Here is a 21,671-nt window from a genome sequence, read left to right on the forward strand (position 1 = left end):
TACTCGCTGGACCGTGCCGGACCGTGGCTGCAGGGCCTTTTTTTTCAGGTCCCTGTTCGGGTGCCATTTGTCGCATTTGTCGCAGCGAGGGAAGACGCAAACACTTAATATAAGTATCAGCAAACTTCAGCTTTATTACAGAGCAGTTCACTTTTATACATGTCCCAATAATTATGCCTACTAGTCATAACCTGATTGGCTAAAATCTAGGGATTACATTAACTTAATTCGTCTAGCAACAGATATTCAGTATAATCAGTAATTGGCTTATGCATATTACAAAACGCAAGCTCATTATTGGTTACAACTTAACTGCCAGCTCCACCCTTAGATCCACATTCGTTTCGTTTCTACATTGTTTTTCCCAACGAACTTCTAACAGCAAGGCTTTTGTTTGTTACACATTAAATGTCAAGGTCCTTATAATTTTGCCAAGTCAGTGTCTTGCTTGTGGCTCACATGAGCTGGGTTCGCTGCTTATCTAACTCTTGTTCTGCTAACTGTATTAAATTCACATAGCCCCTACTATCTAACCATCCCTCCACAAGGATCTGCAATCTTCTTGTGACAAAGAGGATTGAGTGAAAAGGATCTATAGTAAACGCATCCACTTTCAGCGAAAAACGGATTTGAAAAGCCTATTAATGTAGACTTCAGTTCCCAAAAGCACCACGAAAGACAATGAGTAATGGGGAGCAATAGGTAGATCGGACAGAGCCACTAGAGCAGGAAGAGCTTCAGAGCTTGCAGAAACTCACCCTTCCAGACCTGTTTTGCTTTTTGGGTTGGGTTGGTATTTTTTTTAATCAGGTTCCTTTTCCCTGCCACTTCCTCCAACAACTTTTAAAGCGGGAGGTACTTTGCAGCTTTCTCTGAGCTCTAACCCTTTTTTTTCAGCAGAGGCAATAACAATGCATTTCAGGGAAAGTACCTGCCTCATTTTTTCCTTCAGCCTTCATGCTCACAATGTGTTTCCACTGCCCTTCCCTACATCTGTTCTAGAGCTTCCTGACACCCTGATTCATGTTTCGTTCTCATTCTTTCTGTCACCAGCTGCTGTGTATGGGAGTCTCTTCTATGTCCTGAAAATTTGGAACAGTTCACTTAGACAACTGCAGAAAATAACCCTTTTTTCAGGAAAGAAAAATAAAATTAAAAAAAAAAATAAAGCAAAATTAACAGATAAACAGCGGATGTTTTATTTTATCTAAGAAGTAACACTGCCATCAAACTACTTCTGTTTCTCCAACATAAATATGTAGCTTAATTGAAGGAGAAGAGTTGAATTCAGAAGGGATACACAAGGCTTGAAATACTTTTAAAAGTAATGCACGGGAACAAGGCTCACTATGAACAGAGCAGCCTTATTTTTCCCTAGGATGGCTTAAACTAAGGTAGCCTGCAGGGTTTGGCACACACTTCAGTGAGTACTGCCTGCTACCAATACACTGTATCATAGTCACACGGAATAACTGTGTTTGTAAGGATGTCTGGAGCTCATCTGATCCAACCCCTGGTACAGAGCAGGGTCAATTTGAATCACGTGTCAGTGCTGCCTTCTAGAAGCACAAAATCAGACTGAACTACCGTATACCTAGAATCATGAACAGATACATGCAGCAAGTTCTCAACATCTTCTCAAAGCTAATTTACGGGTGGGAAAAAAGAATAAGCAGCGCTGGCAAGTCTGGAGGTAGGCTACTCTTCATACTCCAGAAAAGACATATTGAAGCTTTATAAGACATAGAATCCCAGAAGCATAGAACAGTTTGGGTTGGAAGGAACCTTCAAAGCTCACCTAGTCCAAACCTCTGCAATGAGCAGGGACATCTGCAACTAGATCAGGTTGCTCAGAGCCCCGTCCAGCCTGGCCTGCAATGTCTCCAGGGATGGGGCATCTACCACCTCTCTGGGCAACCTGGGCCAGTGCTTCACCACCCTCAGTGTAAACAATTTCTTCCTCATGTCTGGCCTGAACCTCCTCTCTTTTAGCTTAAAACCATTACCCCTTGTCCTGTCATAACAGACCCTGCTAAGAAGTCTGTCCCCGTCTTTCTTACAGGTTTCTTTTCAGTACTGAAAGGCCACAATAAGGTCTCCCCAGAGCCTTCTCTTCTCCAGGCTGAACAACCCCAACTCTCTCAGCCTGTCCTCACAGGAGAGCTGTTCCAGCCCCCTCATCATTTTTGTGGCCTCCTCCGGATCCTCTCCAGCAGGTCCATGTCTTTCCTGTACTGAGGGTTCAGGCCACATATTGCAAGACTTGGCAACACAGAAGAGTTGACACTTTTATCAATTAAATGAACTCTCTGGTGATGCTTCTGCTCTAAGAGGCCAGACTTGCAACAGTGAATTAAGCCAAGTGTAAGAAAGCAAACAAATGGCTCAGCAAGTCCCACAGGGGTCTAAGCAGCATGTTCCATAACCAAGCATAACATTCCCCTCTTGTTTCACATTAAGCAGAATGATTTTAAATTGATTCAATGTTAGCAGATAGGCAGTAACAAATTTGCATGAATATGATGATTCCAAAAACCATCAGAAGATTATTAGACTTTGAATGCCTATCTAGTCAAGAATTACCATTAAGTATCTACAAAAGAGGGCATTACATTTTAACACCTACATAAATGAAGAAGATTTAAATTAAAATAGTTATATCAATCTTACTCTCTCGTTTGTATCATTGATGCATAACTGAACTACAGGGCAGTCTTACGGAATATAACGCTGAAAGAAAACTGGCATGAGCTTAAGTGACTTGGAAGATGTCTGTTTAACAGCTTAGAGAACCTACAAGGTCATCATCTCATCTGCATAAATAATATCAAAGAGCAGTTTCCAGCCCCAAGCCTGCAGGCATCATGTTCCCCTTGCGATCCTCCACAATTACCGAAGCTGCAGGAAATTCAGAGTTCAAAACTCAAGCCCAACAAAGCGGGATGTTTCCCTCAGCACGTTACTGGCCCAGATGTTCAGCAGCCAAAGGCTGAGGACTAAGGCTCTGAACATCAGGCCTTGGATCAGGGAAGAACTGCGCGATTCCTCCTGGTCAAGATAAAAACCCAAGGCACAGACTAAGTTTGAAGGGTAGCAGAAAATTCAAGCAAAATGTTCTAGACATAAACATTTGAATGAAAAGAGGATTTAAGAAGACCCAAACTGGAAAATATAGACAATTCAGTATTTCCTTCAGGAAATTGCCTCAAATGCCAAAATGTCCTTTTTCCTTACTTAAAATACAATATCCTCACTACCTATACTTTGTTATGCTTGACGTGCATCAGTAGGGACAGAACTGTGCAGACAACGAGATGGTACACCTGTATTTTAACACATAAGATTTGATGTATTTGTAAAAACACTGGAATTTATTTCATGAGTTTATAGGAATGCTTGAAATATTTTTGTGGGAAAGACTATTGGGAGTTTTACTGAAATCCTCCCAAAGCTTTCTAGGGGAGAAGGAAAGGAAGAGCTGAGAAATAGATACAGTTTGGGCTAAAACCTCAATTTTATTTTACCATTAAGTCCTCCACATTTCAGTAGAACTTTCTGAAAAATATATTTGATGTTTTCCGCAGATTTTAGTTACTTTGTTCCTGACCATCTTCCAGTTACTGAAGGAATCCTTTTGAAAAGTTACATTAACAAAAGACAATTTCCCATCCTGCCCCAAACACACAATAATTAGACTGCAAATAACTTTTTCTAGGTCATGTTTTCTTGAATGCTGGAAAAGTCAGAATTTTGGGGAGAGTATTTTTTTTTAATTAACATCTCTTAATTATTGCCACAGTATCTCTGCGATGCCAGGCTTTCCTCCACCTTACACGCCATGTTTTGCAGCAGCCTACTGCTTAGTCTGGCAAAATATACATTTCACATACACCTACCTAGTTAAAACTCCTAATTAATTCTTTCATACAATGCAATCTGGTAACTTGAAGATGCTATTTTCATCAGAGAGAAAAAAATGGCACAGTGAGAAAGGCTTGTTACAGTATGTCTACTTGAGCTACCAAAATAGTTGTGATTAAGCCCACTTAATCTTCTACTCATACCTATAAGATGTAGCTTCTACTCATCTCATACCTAGAATAAAAGCTCATGGCAGAGACTAAACTTCAAGGAGAGCAGCAAGCCCAAGCACAACTTTCTGTACGGGAAACACTGTAATCCGTGTTACGTTCAGAGGGAGCATCAGCTGGAGGCAGCGATTCTGTGCTAAGCTCTTATTGGCATTTAGTAGCCCTTTAATAATGCCTCCCCCTCTTCCTTCACATTACAATTTAGGAGAGCCTTAGGTAAATATTGGCTATCATTTCAAATATGTTATATTTTAGGAGGGCTGGGCAGAAGAAACCTTCCTGATAACAACAGCCAATTTTCAATGCGAAGCAGTAATACTTAACAAGAGCAAGAAAAACCAAGTCATATTACTTCAGCACAGAGTGAGCTCCACAGTACGTTGAAGAAATGCCAATATCCATGGATTGCTCAGCACGTTCGATCACCCTGAGCATTTTAAACTCTATTGCTAAGTTTAAGCCATATCCACTCTTGCACTCAACCAACGTAGATCCTGCTCTGCGCATGCGTTCGAGTCGGGGTTTCGAAGTGTTGAACAGCTCTTCTTCTGTGGCTTTCTACGTACGTTCCACGATAAAATGTATTCCTCCCCCAGCCTGGTGGATCTCCATATAGGATGCACCTGCCAGCTTGGGGAAAAAAAGAAAACAAAAAACAATTCCCCCATACAATTAGCTATTAAATGTGCATTTTCTAGCCAAGGGATTCTGTAAAGTGCCTTGAGGTCCCTTTGTAGTAAGAGAGAAGAAGTGGGGGGGCTGAATCTTCATTCATTCTTCCTCCCTTCCGCTCCTCTTCCCTCCACTTAAGCGAAGAACTGATGTAAGAAGCAACATAAAGAGAATTACTCTGAAGATTTGCTTCCCACTGAGCCCAAGGGGAAAACCTATATCTAACTAAAAATTCATTTATGTGGGGAAAAAATAATTTAAAAATCAAGATTTAGATGGTAATAGAAGGCAGCACTCCTGCATTGCTTCAAGCAGTGCAAAAACTTATCAAGGCTGGCTGAAAAAGCTCCAGATACATTCCTCTCTCAGCCTACTAGTATTAAAAAGTCATCCTTCCTCCCTCACTTAGATTATCTGACAGACGTTATCTATTTTTCTACAAATGAAAGACGGGAGTCACTAGAAAGTAGAAATAGTTATGCATAAAAAAATGAGAAAGAAAAATCCAGCTGTGTAATTTTATGCCATTACCTTCATTGCAAACTCATGAACCCTATCACCAGCCCACACTGGGTGTGTATGTGCATCTACCAGGCCTGAAGAAAACAAAGTAAACATACACTAAGGTTATTTCACTGGGTAAGAGAAAACCTTATGAACACGCAAGCAAACAAAGTGGAGAGCAGAAGCTCCCCTACAAAGCCTCTATTGGTTAGAAGAAAAAGAAAAATCCAACCAGCCCAAATCTAGGATTTTCTTCAAAGGCTATTCATTTTCTTTCTATTTTTTTCCATATGACACCTTATGTAAAACAGCTCTAACTAAGTGCATCAGTTGCTGAGCTTTTCATTTTGTTTTGACGACATTTGCAAACTGTCCAAGAAATTATATATTCCAAACTTCATTACAAAGTTCATTAGACTTTAAGTCCATGTTCTTGAAAAAAAAAGCGAAGTGTTTAGGCTGGGCTTAGTACGCTATTACTCCAGCAATAGTCCACTTATTCCAGCGGGAGCTTTTCATATGAGCCATGAAACCAACACTACTGAATGCCCGAGGCCACTGCAAACGAAACGGTGGTCTGGCAGCTCCTGTGCCAACACCACTTGCGAAGTTTAACATGCAATAGACTTGCCTAGGTTTATTTTCTTATCAGGGAAAGTTGCAGTTTCTGTGGCTTAAAATCCTGCGCTGCCCTTTTGCCTCCAACCAGCTGCGGGCAGGAGGGAGAGTCTGAGCTCTGGCATTGAACAGCTGATGGGTGGAAACGGTACAGAAATTAGAGGTGACTCTGACAAGTCACTCAGCAGGTCAGCTACTTTACTGCTGTGGTCCGTGGTACAGAGAAACAGATGTAAAATGAACCATGAGGACACAGAGCTCCACCATGAAGGCCCAAAAAACATCCCAAGTGCTGGAATGTTCTCTTTGTAGCACTCCGAATGAAGAAGCTACAATAGTCTGCCCCTCAATGCAAGATATTGTCAAATCAGTACTGAATACAGAAGAAAAAGAACGGAGGGATATTTAATACACACTTGTCTCTAAGCATTTGCTGCCATTCAGCATTTTAACATTATGAAGAAACAAACTTACCTGGTAACACACACTTCCCAGAGCAGTCAATTATTCTTTCAACTGTTGCTTCTGAAAACTGATTGTGAATAACATCTGCCTGGCCCACAGCTTTGATACAACCATCTCTGCAAATGACAGACAGCGACCAAAGGCAGCGTGAGCCTGTTGAAAAGTCAAGTGCCCATTGACAGAGCTCCCGCAGCAAGAACTCTCTGAAAGCAGAGGTAGGGACCTTCAGCAGGACTGAAGGTGCACACAGGAGGTGGTTTGCTAATTTTACAGACGCACAGAAAACGATGGGGTAATGCCACGCATTCCAAGTTGTTTCCCATAACACTTGTCGTATCCTCTGCTTAGATCCCTCAGGACGATACCTTGGTACTCTTGTTCTATTTTCCGCTAGACAACATTATTTTTCTCTTGTGGATACAGCACTCCTCCAGCAAGTACCTGCAAGGCACAGCTCACAGAAATCAAATGTCATCGCCAGCCTCCTCTGCCTGGACGTGACTCATGCCCTTGTGCCCTTGGAAGCCATAGAGATAAATCTCTTTGGGGCTGATATGCAGTAAACCAGCAATTTTCTCCTGGTGAAGCTCAAGGACGGTGCTGGGGACCCTACACTGCACCCGAGGGACCCTCTCCAGCCACGCATGGAGCTACACTTCACCTACACAAGAGGAGCTTCCCAGGGCACACGCGGCACCTCTGTCCTTTCAGCCTTGTCTTCCTCCAGCTCTTAAGCCACTGGAATAGGAACCAGGAGTCATCACGGGCACCTGACCGACGGCATCCCCACACTACACAGCACAATTTTTAGGAGGCAAATGGCAGCTAGGGCATTTAGAAATGGCAGAGATGTCATTATTTAGGCACAGGCAGCCGGCAGCGGGCGGACAGGCTGTGGGGACGCGGGCAGCCCGCAGCGACCCGCTCCCGGCGCGCCCCCCGCTCCCGCCACCGCTCCGCTCCCGGCCCCGCGGCCGCCCCCGCCCGCACTCACAGCCCCACCACCAGGCTGGCGCCCCGCAGCACGGCCAGGCTGGCGGCCGCCTCCCGCAGCAGGAACTCCTCGCCCCGGCCGCAGACCAGCACCAGCTGCTGGGCGTTCTCCAGCAGCAGCCGCTGCCGGCCCGCCATGGCAGCGGGCAGAGCGGCGGGCGGGGCGGGGGCGGCAGCCGCTCGGATCAAAGTCCCCCGGGGCGGCGCGGGAGAAGCCGCCTCCTGCCCCGCCGAGAAGAGACCAACCCCCTCCGTGTCTCCATCCTCTCGCCATCCTCACCTGTGCCACATTCGGCACTTGCCAGAAAACTGAGCTGAAAAAGCTACAGGGCTTTAAGGGTGAACCTGGTAGCAGCCTGCCCTAGGAGAGGGATGCTGCTCTTGGTGTGGTCCCGGGCAACATGACAACATCTATACATCGTGTTGGCTTATGATAAGCTCTGAAGCATCGGTTTGCCAGTTGGGGATTCCTGGAGCCTTCTGCCCACACTGCACCACCCAGAGATTTCCCTTTGCCAAGAAAACAGAAGTTGCTGCATTCAGAGCATTTGTCTGCCCACATTCCCCCTCCCCAGCATCCATCACCTCGCTGACGTCCATCACCTTGTCGGCATCCATCACCTTGCCAGTATCCCAGCACCAGCCCCTGAGGGACCGTGACACTTCTCACCACACGGGATATTCAGGCACACATTAATTTATCCCGGCAGATATTAATTTATCCCGTTCCACAATTGAAAAGTTTATGTGAATCTACTGCCCCCTACAGAATTAGGGATGGGAGAGCTGGGCAGCAAATATTTACCCTCTACATGGATTTTTGCTTCTCTTTTCTCTTCAAACTTTCATAGTGTGCCTAGGGCTCCGGTAATTCCCAGCTGGAAAATGGAGTGTCTTTCTAAATAAGTGGTCTCTCAAACACCTTTCTGGTTGTGGTAGTCTTCTTTAGACATTTTTGCTTTTACAAAGAGGATTGATTTAAAATGCCCGTAACAGACCCGTGTTTATATACATATTCCTGTACAGCAGAAAAAGATGAATATGTTGGCTCTTTGAACGAGCCTTTCCGGTGAAGTCTTTGTTGTAAATGTGGCAAGGTTTGCAGCTAAACCACAGGAATTTGCATTCAATAACAAACTTGAAAAGCAAGTAAAACTATGAGAGTGTTGGGTGTTATCTTGTGATACTGCTCCACTGGCTCAATACTGCACCACGGCGTAATCTCCACCTTCCTCCTAAATATTCTCTCTCACTACACATGCAAAGATTGACAAGGGAGGTGAGAGATGGTGCTTTACTGCTGCCAGGAGTTCCTGCTGCTGACTTCGGCTTTCCCCGGCAGTATCAAGGTTTGAAAGCTGAAATTAAAGAGGAACCTTCCAACAGACTCATAGCAAGGGCAGAAGGACACTCCAGGGTGGTGGGGGACGCTTAAGCAGCAGTGGTGGGGTGAGAGCTGGTGGATCGGGAGTGAAACGCAGCACGTCGTGGTGGAGCCGAGCACTCGCCGGATCGGTCTTGCCAAGAAAAGCGGTGGGGAGAAGATGATCCAGCTGGAGCAGAAGGGAGCAGCCCCCACGTGCACGCAGCTCACTCCTCTGTGTGCGGTGGGGTGGCAGCACAGAGAGAGATCTGCAGTGAATGGCTTCCCCGTGGCGCTGTCCTATGGCAGTGTAAGTCCTGCAAACTTGTCTTCCTTGTATTCACAAATATTTCAGGGTATATGTTCCAGGAGCTGCTCTTTCTGCTCTTGAGAGGACCACCAGCCAACATTAAATTCCCACCTGTATTTGCACAACCCCGTGTTTAATGGCATGCCCGACCATCTGCTGCTTCTGTGAGCAAGGGCTAGAAGTCAAACAGAAACTGGCCTGAACGCTTCTTACTTTTATGTTTCTCCCATTTACACATTTTTGGCCTTTTGTCTCTTTCAGCAATTCCAGGGAATTTCAGAGAGCAAAGGTGGCATCTGCAGCTCCATTTCTGGTGGTCCGATCTCAGACTCTAGTCATTCATCACATTAGTTTTGGTGAAAGGGGGAAAAAAGGAAAGATAAATTCTGTGTAAAGCTTCTATATCTGTGAGAAGTGTGTTGTTGCACTCTACAAGGATGGAATTCAGTTCTCTACACTGGGTTTTTCCAAGAACCAAGGGCAGATCCTGATTTCAGTCCTTAGAACAGGTGAAGATTTTGCGCTTATAAGGTAGGAGTTTATTTCATTGAAACAGACAGTAAAAGATGGAAAGACGGGTCTTTAAAGAGCTGGTGGGTCTTTGCCTGTGGAAAAGGTGTGTGTTCCTAAAACGGATTGGGAGATGGTATCCTATGCTCTTTTTACTTATGTTATTATCATTGGTTCTTTTCAGTTCCTTCAGTTTGCCAGTTTGGGTTGGAAATAACCCATTTCACCCCAAAATTAAACAAAGTAAGGTAGGAGAAAGAATGGAGGAGGAAAAAAAAGGTGGAGATAATTAAAAAGGTCAATTGACTGTCAGGTTCTTGATTTCAGAGATTTCATCTCTTCTTGCCGGTGCTTTGTGTATGATACACTTGTTCCTCAAGGAACATATTTTCAAATATACTGTCAGGGTTACTTTGAATATTTATTCTTGTAAACAACATGTAATTAAATACAGAAGGCCCAAGGCTGGATATGAGTCTTAGTCCAATATTTGCTACATTTTCCTTACATTTTTAGGTAAGTTTTTTCATCTACCAAACAGACATTTACAATAACACACATAGGATGATGAAATGTCCTGAAAGGAGATATGATGCATGGCTTAGGAATGAATTGCTAGTGGAATGTACTGAATGCTCTTTCCCTGTTTACAAAAGTAGCAGAAGTTACTGGACCCTCAGGATCAAAAATCAAAATTACAACATGTGGATAAAACTGGCCTTCAGATGTGGAATTGACCCAGACTAAATTGCAAATTTGTTGTGTGCTCCTGGCTCCCCTCATACCAGATTTTTACGTCAGATTTACAAATACGTTTTGCACAGCTTTACAAAAGTAAAAGTGAAGTCATTCTGAATTTTCTTTTTCCTGTGCAGAGAAACTTCACATCTTTCAAACCATGGAAACGTGGCATTTGCTCAGATGAACTTTCTGAATCCTCCCTCTTGTTCCCAGCTTCTGCCTTAATAACTTCTTTGGCAAAGTCTGTAACCCCCTGATGATGGGGGGACCTTTGGCGGAACACCACAGCCTGCCCCAGGGGACCTAATTCAGCAGGAATTGCTCTCTCTGAGCGCAGTGTGACTAACTAACTAACCGCCTCTCTTGCCCAATCGTTTCAAAAACCTATTGAAATATTCAAAAGTTGCAAACCGGTGTGTGGAAAAAATGCATGAAGTACACAGCTACCTACAGTAGAAACTAACTAACTAACTTAACTAACTAACTAACTTAACTAACTAACTTACTAACTAACTAACTTCCTTACTAACTAACTAACTAACGAACTCACTCTCTACCCTACTGGCTAAAAAACCTATCATAAACTCATGAAAGATGCCAACTGGCATGTGAAAACAAAAGTGTTAAGAGCTCTCAAGTGCCCTTTCTGCCCATGACTTCTTCATGGGCTGGGGAATGTTCTGCAGAGAGAACGAGTAGTGATGACCATCCGGCTGAGCCAAAAGGGTGACAACATGAGGGTGACTTCTTCAGCCATCTCTTCAACCTGCCTTGAGAAAGATGGGTGGAAAAGACAGGCATTAGGCACTAGGCTGAGAGGAGAACAAGCGACATGTGTTTTGACGTGAAAGGCAATACCCATCCACAGTTCCCCTCTGCAGGATTCCTTAGAGCTGGGTATTAGGCTTTGGCGTTTTTCTATTAATTGTTTAGATTGTGGACTAGATTGTTGGACTAGATGGCCTTCGAAGGTCCCTTCCAACCCACATTATTCTTTGATTTGAGGATTCTAGGTGCAAAATGGAAACTGCCAACGCTGGAGTGCCCTTTACCTCCAGACATCCACCTTCTCCCAAGGACAGGTGAATGCTTCCTCTCTGGGACCATCTCGGGGCACCGCAGAAGTATTCCCTATACTCAGAGCAGCACGAAAATTCACAAGAGGGAGAGCAGGCTCTGTTACACACCTGGGCTTCTTGTTCTCCTCGCCCGGCTTGGCTGGTCTCAGTTGCCCGTTCCTGAGCAATCTGCTTCCAGCCTTCGCCTTCGCTTGAGCGGCGGGCCATCGCTCTCCTCTTCGCAACTGTGTTTTCTCTTCTGGGGGGATGGTTTTTCCCCTTGCTGCGAAGAGCCTGGCAACCTTTCCATTCAAGAGGATTGTTAGACAGGTAAAGCCATGATCCACATGAATCGATTCTACTCTTAAGCAAAGCTAGCTCATGTTACCTGCTCTGCCCAGAGGAGCTCTCCTGGGGTTCGCTTTGGGGAGCGACTGCAGCCACCTGCAATGGAAACGTACAGGATGACACCTGCCCACTTTCCAGCTCAGCTCTAAAAGGCAGATCCCTTGCACGGTTTTGCTCAGCCCAGCTGTGCCAGTTCTGGTGGGATCACCACACAAAGAGTGATGGCCAAGCTGCATCAGCCTCACTCTGCACTTGTGCAAAGCTGCAGGTTGGTGGATGAAGTTGCTTGTCCCTACAGCAGCAATGCCACCTTCTGAGGGGGGAGGCATTCTCTCACGCTGCGTGTGGACCTCACATACCTCTGCAGTTTCTCCTTCTGCTCCTGGCGCTGGCGACTCCTCGGCCTGTTCACCAGCAAGCCCAGCCTTGGCCGCTGCACCTGGAAGCTCAGCCTCCTCCTCCTGCTCCTCAAAGAGTTCCTCACGGTGCTCGATGAGGAACTCAACCAGCCGTGTCACCTGCACACAGTAAACCACTGGTTTCCAACCCGCTGGCTGCAAAGGGGTCCAACAGCCCTTGCCACTCCTCATCCTGCCTTCTGCACAGAAGGCTGCAGCTGTGGGGCGGCTCTTCCCAGCAGCTCCCCCGCGAGCATTTGCTGAAGAGAGGAGGCAGGCAGGAACCTCTGAAGAGCAAAGCTGGCGTGGGCCTGGAAGGCTGCAGCGGGCTGGGAAACACAGCGTACCTTCCCTGTCACCTGCATCAGGACGTCCAGGGGCAGCGTGTCCTCCTCTGGTGGGCCGAGGAGGTTTGGCCCCATGCAGATGGCCAGGTTGCTGGCGCTCATCTTGCTCACGGTGGCATTCCTGCTGATCTTCTGAAGCAGGATGAGCAAGGTCTGGAGGAGGAGGAGGTTGGCCTTGGGTAACTTGCTGGCGACCCTGCGGGAACAGGAACCCACCGTTAACAGATGAAGGAGGTGTTGTCCAGACAGGTGTCCCATGCTGATGTCAGCCAAGCCCACCCCAGGGAAGGCTCCTTGGCCAAGCCGGCTCTCCAGCAGAGGGACTGCCTTCGCTGAGATATGGCCACCTCCCTCCCCGCCTGCCCTTCTGGCCAGAGCCCCTTTGTGGAGCCAGCCCCAATGCCTGCAGGCAGTGCTCCAAGGACAGAAATGCTTTTCTGTGCCACTTTCCCCCCAGAACGCTGAGCCCACAGCAGCAGCAAGAGGTGGGTGGCCGAAAACACAGCTCGTTCAGGTGCCGGTGCCGGGCTCTGCCAGTCCCTGTGGAGCCGCCAGGCTGCTGGCCACACTTACTCCTTCAGCCCCGCCAGCCTCTCCTGCCTGCTGGTCTTGTGCAGGGCGTCCATCCACTGTTGGTAAAGCTCTGAGTGGAGCAGCTTGGAGGGGATCTTGCGGAGGAAGTCCTGCAATGGCAAGGGCTGAGCGTGAGGCTGTGAGCAGTGCCGCCGGGAGCACAGGCAGCATCCCCAGCACGCTGGGTGCCCAGCAGCTCCTGGGTTGGGCCGAGCAGGAGCCCATCAGCAGCTCCGGAGCGGGAGCTGCCGGACTCCAGGCCAGCAGGGCTCACCTTCAGGATGACGGCCAGGACGTGCACCGGCTGGCTGGCCAGGTGGACCTCGGCTCCCGTGTCCAGGGCCTCCCTGATCTCCCGGGAGGCGCGCTCGCTGGCCGCCAGCCGGAAGATCCCCTCCGTGGATGGGCCCTGCTCGTGCAGCAGAGCCAGCAGGTCCTGCAGGGGAGACAGGAGGACATTGCTGGGCTGGAGACAGGCCCTGGCACAGGCCAAGCTTCCCCAGGGGCAGCAGGGAGTGTGGATGGTCTGCAGCTCTCCCTGGGGCAGGACAGAGGGGTGGCTGGAGTTGGGCGACACGGAGAGGAGCGCGCTTTGTCCCCAAGACTCATCTGAGATGCCCCCGATGGGGACGGTGCCTCTGCAGGGGAGCCAGTGGGATGGGGACCCCTGGCCGGGCTTGCTTACCTGGATGGGCTGGGGCAGCGCACCGTCCTGGCTGCAGAGATCTGCCAGGGGCCGCCCGAAGAGAAGCCCCGTGTGGGCAGAGCCCGACGGCCCCTGTGCCTCTGCAGCGGCCGAGGTCTCTGGCCGCACCAAGTGCCAGGGCAGCCACCTCCTCCTGCTGCGGGTCCCACCTTCTGCCAAGGAGAAGAGAGCAAAGAGAGGTGGAGCAGCGGCGCCAGGCCAGTGCTCCTGGACCCTCTCAGCACTGTGCCCCATCCTCGAGCGCACGGGACACGCGTCATTTGGCAACGAGGGACCCCGGGGGCTCAGGTCTCTCCTGCTGCAGAGCAACGGGGACAGACGTGCCCTGCGGGAAGGGCAGCAGCAGCCCCAGGGCAGCATGAGTGCCCGTCTGCAAGAAGAGCAGGGAAGGGCCATCCTGCACCCGTTTCTCCCAACTCACCAGCCAGCTGGCCACTTCCACCTTTGCTGCCAGAGGGGATGACGGGTGGGGGCCGCTGCTCTGCATCAGCCTGCAAGAAATGTGCTGCGCTCACCCAACAGCCCTGCAGCAGAAAGGGCCCCTGGGGAGCTGCATCATGCCCTGGCCATGTGTGAGAGGTGGAGATGGCTGAGATGTCACCCCGAGTGATCCTCACCTTGGCCTGGCCCTCAAGCAGCCTCTCCAGGCTGCCGGCATGCAGCGTCATGGCCTGGGCAAGCAAAAAAGAGCAGGTGAGAAGTGATGCACCTGGTGCTGGGCTGGAACAGCCTCTGGGGACAGAGCGGAGACAGGAGGGACACTCACAGCATTGCGGCCCCTCAGCTCTTTCAGCAGCGCCTTGAAGGAGGGCAGCCGGGTGACCTGGGCTCCCTCCACTCCTTCTGCTGGTCTGTGCACAGGAAAGGGGCAAAGAAAGAGCTGGCTGAGAACCAAGCAGCCTTTTCCCTCCCCTGCCAGCCCAGGGAGCACTTCCAGCTTGCCCCAAAGCAGCCATGTAGCACTCAGAATCCCAGCGGAGAGCAGCAGCAGAGATCAGGGCGGGGCTGGGCAGCTGTTGTCTGGACACAGCTGGCTGAAGGTGCTCCACCAGCTTTGCCCACTCAAGAGCTGCCCACAGCTATGGGCACAGCTCTCTGCAGCTGGGGAGCGCTGTTGCCACATCGCAGGCTACGATGCCTAGAGCATCCCCCTGAGGTGTGAGCACGAGTCCCCCAGGCTGCACCGCCAGGCAGGGCTTACCCAAGGAGAGCGCTGAGCCACAGCTCCTTCACTGCCCGGCAGCTGCGGAAAGAGAGGAGAAACAGCCTGAGCGCCGCTGCTCCCCAGCCTGCGGGCACAGGCGGGCGCTGGCACAGCCCTGCTGTCCCCGTGGGGACGGCCACAGAGGCAGGACGAAGCCCCGTGGGGCAGGACGGAGGCGCTGCCCAGCCCTGCCGGGGGACGTGGCAGCGAGACTCACCGGAAAGTGACGACGCATGAGCCGCAGGGCCAGACGAGGACGAGTGAGGCGGTGTGTTTGCCTTCCTCCTCTTCAGCGGCATCGCCGGCTGCCCCCTTGGTGCTGCCCAGCACCTGCAGCTGGCCCAGGGCCAGGCAGAGCTTTGGGCGCGGGGCGCCGCCACGTCTGCAGAGAGGAGCGGCAGCGAGTGAGCTGGAGGAGCCTGAGCCCGCTGGCTCCCCTCCCGAGTCCCCCTGCCACGGTCACGGCCATGGGTGTATCCAGCACCAGGGTGCCGGTGGCCTGGGGCTGCTCCTGGGCTGGCCCTGCCCTGGTGCCAGGGCCAGGGCTTGGGAGGAAAGGCAGCTGGGCTCTGCAAATCTTACTGGTGCTTGGCGATGACCAGGGTATCCCTGAAGAGGAGGAGGTCCCTCTTCCTCGTCGCACGGCCCTGGGTCACCCGCACACGCTGCCGGAGCAGTGGCTCGCCTGGTGCCGGGATGGGCACGCACTGCTGCACGGGCTCAGGGTCATCCCTGCAGAGCAAACGGTGTCGGGAATGACAAAGGCGGCTGCTGCGGGGTCCGGCTGTTCTGGGCTGTCTCCGAGCCTTGCATGGGGGGCGCCTACCTGGAGCCACGGCAGCAGTTCACCTGGCCCATCCCGACGAGGCCAGGAGAAGCCTCCTGTAAATCTCGCTTTACGGGCACAAGAGAGTGGCCAGACAAGGTGGGGAACGTCAGCCAAAGGGACGCCCAGTGCCAAGTGGTGCTGCTGGGCAAGAGCGCGGCTCCTGCCCGTGACACTCCGCGTTGGCACAGAACCGTTGCCAGGACAGCGCCGGGTCAACACAGCCCCCCATTCCAATGACCTCAGTGGTGGGGGGGGCACTGGGGGCTCTCCCCAGGATGCCCAGGTCTCTCTGGGACTGGGAGCCCAGCCCTGGGCACAGCACTTCAGGTCTGGCCTCAGCAGCGCTGAGCAGAGGGGAAGGGTCACCTCCCTCCAGCTGCTGGCAGCGCTTCGCCCCATGCAGCCCAGGGTACCACTCGCTGCCGCCTTGGGCCAAGGCCACCTTGCTGGCTCCTGCTCAACTTGGTGTCCACCAGGAGCCCAGGACCCTTAGTTTTAAGATTCATAGGGCAGGAGGCCTTTTTCAACAACTTCGAGTGAGAGGAGGAAATGTCTTGATCTCTAATAAACAAGTGATTGCCTTATTAACCCTAAGTTTAAAAGTGCACGTGTGCAGGGCAATTCATTACTATCAAGTGATGTGCAGAGCAAGCAAAGGTCACTGATAATAGCAGAAAATAGGGTTATTGCTCAGAGCAAGATGTACAGAAGGCGAGATGGATGTAATTTCAATGAGAATTGACTTGTGGAGAATTGATTTAATGATATTTAAAAGGGCACCCACTATATTAAGCTGTGGCTATCCTGTGATCTTACTGTCATATATATCAATTTAATGAAATATAACAAGGGAAAATGTAGAGTCTTAAATCTGGGCAGGAACAACCCCAGGTTCCAGTATAGCTTGGGGAATGACCTGTTAGAGAGCAGTGTAGGGGAAAGGGACCTGGGGGTCGTGGTGGACAGCAGGATGACCATGAGCCAGCACTGTGCCCTTGTGGCCAAGAAGGCCAATGGCATCCTGGGGTGTATTAGAAGGGGGGTGGTTAGTAGGTCGAGAGGGGTTCTCCTTCCCCTCTCCTCTGCCCTGGTGAGACCTCATCTGGAATATTGTGTCCAGTTCTGGGCCCCTCAGTTCAGGAAGGACAGGGAACTGCTGGAGAGAGTCCAGCGCAGGGCCACGAAGATGATGAAGGGAGCGGAGCATCTCCCTTATGAGGAAAGGCTGAGGGAGCTGGGTCTCTTTAGCTTGGAGGAGACTGAGGGGTGACCTCATCAATGTTTATAAATATATAAAGGGTGGGTGTCACGAGGATGGAGCCAGGCTCTTCTCGGTGACAGCCAACAGTAAGACAAGGGGTAATGGGTTCAAGCTGGAACACAAGAGGTTCCACTTTAAATTTGAGAAGACACTTCTTCTCAGTCAGGGTGACGGAACACTGGAACAGGCTGCCCAGGGAGGTTGTGGATTCTCCTTCTCTGGAGATATTGAAAACCCGCCTGGACACGTTCCTGTGTAACCTCATCTGGGTGTTCCTGCTCCGGCGGGGGGATTGGACTAGATGATCTTTTGAGGTCCCTTCCAATCCCTAAAATTCTGTGATTCAGTCATTCTGTGAATATAGGGCTGAGCCATTGTCTTTTGTTTTCTTCCCTGAGTACAATGTGATAAGACATGAGGGGATATTAGGACCCAGTGAGAACCATAACCAAGTCCTCTAGTGCTGGACGCTTTTGAGACTACTGTGATTGCTCGCAAACCAAGTTCCCCTGTGCCTACAGCCCTTTGTCAGGGACAGAAGGCACATCCTTGGAGGCAACTTGCCTGAGAGCTGACAACCCATGACCCAGCTACTGGCACCTGGGACTATCGATACCTCCCGGAGTTTATGAATCCCTTGGCTCTAAATTTTGGCTTGTATTGGTTAACGTTTCAGAAGCAAATGGTAAATACTAAATACACTGCACGTGCTGGTGTATCATAGGATTCCAGTTACTTTTTTATTAGTACCATCCATAGATAAACAGATCTGGAGACAAACCAACCTGGGCAAAATACACGGGGTTTTTTTGTTTCCTTCCCCACTGCATTGCAGTTTGATCCATGCCCCTTGAATATCCAGTGTCTTTCAGCTACAGTTCACGTCTTGCTTTTGCATACTGTAGAGCCTTCTTTCCGTATTCACTGCCAGTATTCACCCTTACACGGCAGCTAATTCTTGTGGCTGGCCCTGCTCCCTCTGGGAGCAAGCTGTTTGTGGTCTGTCTCTATGGCTCTGGGACTCTTCCCCTGATTAATTTGTTCATCAAAGTTACAAATATTTTGTTCTGTATCTGCAATTCTGTATTTTCCACTATATACTCCCTATTCTTTAAGGGAATCATTGTCCAAAGAATTTTCATCGAATAAGTTACGACTGACATACCATTTTCTTGGACTGGAAAGAATGTGACATATTTTATTTCATCATCTGTTGTAAAGGGAGCCTTCATCTTGGCTCAAAATCTTGCTTGTAGTGTATCCTTGAACCAAGAAAGGATGATTGGCAGCCTGGGAAATGCAGCAGTACTCTGTAGGTAAGTAACGCAATTTCCTTAAAGCTCCTTTTTAACATGTTTCTGGTAGACTACATTACACATGCTGCTGAAATATCTGATCACTCTCTCACCTTGTTCACTGCTCTTTTGCACTGCAAGGGTGGGATGAGTAGGCTGCAAAGAAACAAATAAAAAAGCAAGTGGTGATTCTCCTGACACAAGGAAATCTTGGGTTTCTTCGAGCCCATGTGGATGAAGCAGTGTCAACTGATCCAGTTGACTTCATTGTCTGTGTGGGCTAGAGATGGAGGGCCTGTGAATGGAACATGTTGCAATTAGATGCTGTCTTGCCCTCATCAAATTTATTAACAATGACTCTTTTTTTTTCTCTTTGAATATGTTCAGAATGAAATTTATATCCAGAGAAAGAAATGACACAATACCATTTTAAAAATTATTTTCCTGATGTGTATTCCTCCAAGCATGTATTTATGTGGATAGTAATAAGTGGATAGTAATCATGTTTAACATGAACATGATTAAATCAGTGAAGGGGATTGGAGTTCTCATCAGTTCAACTCTGCAAAATTCTAGATCTTCTGTATACACAAAATGCTCGTTCTTCTTAGTCTGATGTTGCTTCCATATTAGTACTTTGTGTGTCTCTGCTCTCAGACAGGAGGCTGTTCGGAAATTATTAAAGGTACCAAATAGTGTAGCCTTCTATTAAAGACCTACAACCTAAAGTACTTGAACACTTCCTTTTTTCCCCTTGAAAACAATAAAAAATAATTACTCCTATATACCATTTTTCTATTATGTAGATGGCTGTTGTTAAAGGATGTAGGGAGGCAACTAGGAAAGCTAAGGCCTCCTTCGAGTTAAACCTGGCAAGAGGGGTCAAGGACAACAGAAAGAGCTCCTTCAAATACATGGCAGATAAAACTAACACCAGAGGCAATGTAGGCCCACTGATGAATGGGGTGGGTGCCCTGGTGACAGGAGATACAGAGAAGGCAGAGTTACTGAATGCCTTCTTTGTCTCTGTCCACTCTGCCGGAGGCTGTCCTGAGGAGCCCCGTACCCCTGAGGCCCCAGAGGAAGGCAGGGCAATGGAGTAGTTTGCCTCAGTTGATGAGGACTGGGTTAGGGACCAGTTAAGCAATCTGGACATCCATAAATCCATGGGTCCAGATGGGATGCACCCGCGGGTGCTGAGCGAGCTGGCTGAAGTCATTGCTGGACCACTCTCCATCATCTTTGCCAAGTCTTGGGAAATGGGAGAGGTGCCTGAGGACTGGAGGAAAGCAAATGTCACTCCGGTCTTCAAAAAGGGCAAGAAGGAGGACCCGGGCAACTATAGACCGGTCAGCCTCACCTCCATCCCTGGGAAAGTGATGGAACACCTTATCCTTGGTGCCATCTTAAGACATATCAAGGATAAGAGGGTCATCATGGGCAGTCAACATGGCTTCACCAAGGGGAAGTCGTGCTTGACCAACCTCATAGCCTTTTATGAAGACATAACAAGGTGGATTGATGATGGCAGAGCGGAGGATGTGGTCTACCTTGACTTCAGTAAAGCATTTGACACCGTCTCCCACAGCACCCTCACGGCTAAACTGAAGAAGTGTGGACTGGACGATCGGGTAGTGAGGTGGACCGCAAACTGGCTGAAGGAAAGAAGCCAGAGAGTCGTGGTCAATGGGGCGGAGTCTGGTTGGAGGCCTGTATCTAGTGGAGTGCCTCAAGGGTTAGTACTGGGACCAGTATTATTCAATATATTCATCAATGACTTGGATGAGGGAATTGAGTGTACTATCAGCAAGTTTGCTGATGACACCAAACTGGGAGGAGTGGCTGACACACCAGAAGGCTGTGCTGCCATCCAGCGAGATGTGGACAGGCTGGAGAGTTGGGCAGGGAAAAATTTAATGAAATATAATAAGGGAAAATGTAGAGTCTTACATCTGGGCAGGAACAACCCCAGGTTCCAGTATAGGTTGGGGAATGACCTGTTAGAGAGCAGTGTAGGGGAAAGGGACCAGGGGGTCCTGGTGGACAGCAGGATGACCATGAGCCAGCACTGTGCCCTTGTGGCCAAGAAGGCCAATGGCATCCTGGGGTGTATCAGAAGGGGGGTGGTTAGTAGGTTGAGAGAGGTTCTCCTTCCCTTCTACTCTGCCCTGGTGAGACCTCATCTGGAATATTGTGTCCAGTTCTGGGCCCCTCATTTCAAGAAGGACAGGGAACTGCTGGAGAGAGCCCAGCGCAGGGCAACAAAGATGATGAAGGGAGTGGAGCATCTCCCTTATGAGGAAAGGCTGAGGGAGCTGGGGCTCTTTAGTTTGGAGAAGAGGAGACTGAGGGGTGACCTCATCCATGTTTATAAATATACAAAGGGTGGGTGTCACGAGGATGGAGCCAGGCTCTTCTCAGTGACAACCAACAGTAAGACAAGGGGTAATGGGTTCAAGTTGGAACACAAGAGGTTCCACTTAAATTTGAGAAGAAACTTCTTCTCAGTCAGGGTGACAGAACACTGGAACAGGCTGCCCAGGGAGGTTGTGGAGTCTTCTTCTCTGGAGATATTCAAAACCCGCCTGGACACCTTCCTGTGTAACCTCATCTGGGTGTTCCTGCTCTGGCAGGGGGATTGGACTAGATGATCTTTTGAGGTCCCTTCCAATCCCTAACATTCTGTGATTCTGTGATAAAAATGTAGCTTCACTGAAACTATTCTTAACATTGATGCTTGCACTGAACTTCAGTAGGATGCAAATATTCATCCTTTTAATATTTCATCCAAGTTTAAAGTATAAAAAAAGAGATCGTGTTTTCTAACAGTGAGACTGCATGTTCAATTCATATACCAGTATTCCTCCTGCAATCATTCCAATTTAGGCGATATCTCCAGGATGCTTGCGCAAGGCAGGTATTCCAGGAGCTCTCTGTGTCATGGACGTGGCTTTTGGACACTGCTAGAGATAAACTGGCTAGCGCAGAGCATTAATTTAGACATAAAGTAACTTTTGCAGTCAAATCTCTTTATAATCAAGACAAACAACAAGGCATTGCTGGTATTAATTTCTATGGCTACATATATACATGGTACAAAGTTTTCAGATAGAGAGAATTTGAGTGGGGTCTATAGTGCCATTCCTTTTGATATGCATTACTTAATAATACAGTCATATCAGCAAAGCTGAAATTTTTATTGTTAAAAATTCCACAACAGCGTTCGGATTTATAAGGACAGGATCTGTCGCATTTGTCGCAGCGAGGGAAGACGCAAACACTTAATATAAGTATCAGCAAACTTCAGCTTTATTACAGAGCAGTTCACTTTTATACATGTTCCAATAATTATGCCTACTAGTCATAACCTGATTGGCTAAAATCT

The sequence above is a fragment of the Caloenas nicobarica genome, chromosome 1 (genome assembly GCF_036013445.1).
Source record: "Caloenas nicobarica isolate bCalNic1 chromosome 1, bCalNic1.hap1, whole genome shotgun sequence".
Lineage (NCBI taxonomy): Eukaryota > Metazoa > Chordata > Aves > Columbiformes > Columbidae > Caloenas > Caloenas nicobarica.